The sequence below is a fragment of the Tupaia chinensis genome, unplaced genomic scaffold (assembly GCF_000334495.1).
Source record: "Tupaia chinensis unplaced genomic scaffold, TupChi_1.0 Scaffold149964_1, whole genome shotgun sequence".
NCBI classification, from domain to species: Eukaryota; Metazoa; Chordata; class Mammalia; order Scandentia; family Tupaiidae; genus Tupaia; species Tupaia belangeri.
The window spans coordinates 935382-938022 of NW_006209805.1; the positions used below are offsets into that span (position 1 = coordinate 935382).

At 60.7% G+C, this 2641-nt stretch overlaps 1 long non-coding RNA gene across 3 annotated transcripts; it reads right to left on the reverse strand.

Moving 5' to 3' along the window:
- Window positions 1–7: 7 nt before the first annotated feature.
- LOC102486643 (uncharacterized) lies at window positions 8–1929 on the reverse strand. Of its 3 annotated transcripts, none has more exons than XR_003548421.1 (3): window positions 1815–1929; window positions 335–450; window positions 8–139 (listed from the first exon to the last, which is right to left on the reverse strand). It is a non-coding gene; the product is annotated as an uncharacterized LOC102486643 (long non-coding RNA). The 3 variants fall into 3 exon arrangements; XR_003548419.1 differs by having other exon boundaries at window positions 335–469; XR_003548420.1 differs by lacking the exon at window positions 1815–1929 and adding an exon at window positions 1275–1593 and having other exon boundaries at window positions 335–469.
- Window positions 1930–2641: the final 712 nt, after the last annotated feature.

The following is a 2641-nucleotide window of genomic DNA, read 5'->3' on the forward strand; positions in this document are numbered from 1 at the left end:
GGCCGGCGGGAGGCCCGGGCCAGCTGCTGCCCCTCCAGCCCCCAGCAGACTCCCCTCCGGTCTTACAGGCCTCAGTTTCCTCAAATGCCAGCTCCTCTCCGGGTGAGGACCTGCGGGTTTTCCAGGCGCTGTCCGCGTGCTGAAGGATTTAAAGTCTCAATGAGATGCTACCGTGGGAGAGGGCCGGCCACGCCGCCCCTGGGGATGGCCACAGCGGGCAGGATGCCTTCTCCATTCCTCCGTGGGGTTTTGGGCACACACCCATTCCAGCTGCTGGGGCGGGACTTGAACTACGCAGCCTGCCGTGTGGGATCCAGCAGCCTTAACCACCTACCAGAACTTTGTCCTCATTTTACAGGTGGAGAAACTGTTCCCAGAGGCAAGACCCAGCCAGGAGAGTGGAGGGCTGGGACTCAGGGTTAGCCCCAGCGGGTCCCACTTCTTCTTTTCCTTTTTAAAGAGATTTGTGCTATAGAGAATGCAGTTCCCAGGAGACAGAGAGACAGAGAGACAGAAAGTGAGAAATCACCCCCTGCAATCCCTTCTCCTCCATTCTCCGCTCGGGATCTTGGGCACACACGCACATGCGCCCGGCATGAGTTTAAGCCACCGGGTCTGGGACGCGAACTACTGTGCATGTGGGAGTCCAGCCACGTAACCATTATGCCATCTGCTGGTTCTTTTTGAGAGATTTTTGCTATAGGAAAAATGAGCTTGCTGGAGAGACAGGCAGCCACGTGGGAGCCCTGCACCCTGCCGTCCCCACCTGCTGGCCGCCACGCTCACCAGGGAACTGTGTGCACTGCACGACCAGCCCAGCCGGCCTCTCCCCCCGATGCAGGGGAGGCAGTGGTGAGGGGCAGTCCCTCAGGGTCCGGTCGCAGCTCTGCCATCTCCCTGGCCTCCAAGAAAGTGGACATGCACTTTCCCATCTGACCTCAGGACACAGTCACGGGCCCTGAGCCCCAGCCCTCCACGGGCTGGCGCCATCGTGACTCCCCGAACACGAAGGAACAGGCCCGGCAAGGCCGAGGTCACGGGCAGCTGCCGAGGCAAGTCCCGTCCTCGTGTGGTCCCCATGGGTTCTGCCTCAGCCTGCTGTCCCCACCCCCGCGACCCGGCAGAGCTCCCAGGTCCCGTCTGCCCAGGCCTCCCCAGAGTGCCTCCCCTGGCCGGACCACTGTTCCTCTGGCCTGGCTGCTCCCTCTGTCTGCTTCCTGTTCAGCCCTGTGTCCTCCCGGAGGTTCTGGGCCTTCTCCATGTGGCTCCCTCACCAAGGGGACTTTGTGTTCCCGGAGCCCGCCTGGCAGGGCTGTGGCAGGCCTTGTGTGTTGACGCGCTCTCTCCAGACCGGCTGTCCATGGGGGCTAGGGAAGTCCGAGGGCCCCCGCTGGTCTCATGGGGCCCGCAGAAGGCCAGATGGCAGGTGGCTCCAAGCACCCACGTTGGCATCCTGACCCACGCCAGGTCATCCCCTTCGGTCTCAGCCCCGGCTATCATACCAGGCACCGAGATGGACACGTTCCAAACCCGTTTACCAGTAGCTGTCCCCTCGCGCACCCAGCTGGCACTTGGTAGGTCACGCCACTCAGGAGAGAAAAGACAGGACGAGGCAGTGTGTTTGCTAGACATGACCCTGTAACAAATTACCCCAAATGTGGCAGCTCGGGACAAGGTACGCTTGAATCTCGGGTTGTCATGAGCAAGAGTTAGACCCCCCCAGACTTCCCTCCATCTCGCTCTTTACGTAGAGGGAGGGAGGAGCGCCCCCCATGGGCCTGGTCATGCCCAGTCTCTCCCCTGCAGTGCCTCACCTGTCACTTGGGCTCACACCCGCCAGGCTCTTCAGGCTGCCACAGCCAGGACTCAAACCCCAGTCAGCCATGTGGGACTCGGCCGCCTTTTGTTTTTTAGAGGTATTTTTGGTACAGGGTGTGTGTACTCGCTGAGTATGGCCACTCCGTAATCCATTCTCCTCCACACATATTCACATGTGCCCGGTGTGAGCTTTAAGCCACCGGGCCTGGGGCTCGAACCATACTTGACTATGTGGGAGTCCAGCAACCAAACCATTAATTACCCGGTCTGCTTGTCCTAACTGCTGTCCTACAGCGCCGGCCCTCCTAACAGGTTGTTTATTGCCTCTTTCTATCAGAGAGGGAGAAAGTGAGAAAGCAAGAGCTAGGTCCAGGACTCAAACCGTGGTCAGCCATGTGGGAGTCCAGTGGCCTTCACCTCCACACCACTGCCGGCTGGCCCGTTTGTTTTTATGAGATGTATGCTCTCACCAGAGGCAGAAAGTGAGAAGTCAGCCCCCAGGGAGGATGGCCCCACAATCCAGCCTAATCTTGGACGCGTGTGAGTTTCAAGCCGCTGGGTCCAGGACTTGGACCACAGTCAGCTCCGCGGAGTCTAGGGACATAATTATCAACATTTTAAAATTCAGGCTCCGAACTGGCCAGCACGTGGGAGTCCAGCGCCTCACCCACCACGGCCGCCTCGCTGTGCTGCCTGTGAGCGGTTCCTCTGCAGCGGGTACCGCGTCCTCTCCCGGGGACGAAGTGCAATGCCCAAGTGGCAGGCGCTGCGAGACGGCGTCGGGGCGTGCCCACTCCCACCGGCCCACGGGGCAGGCTCCGGG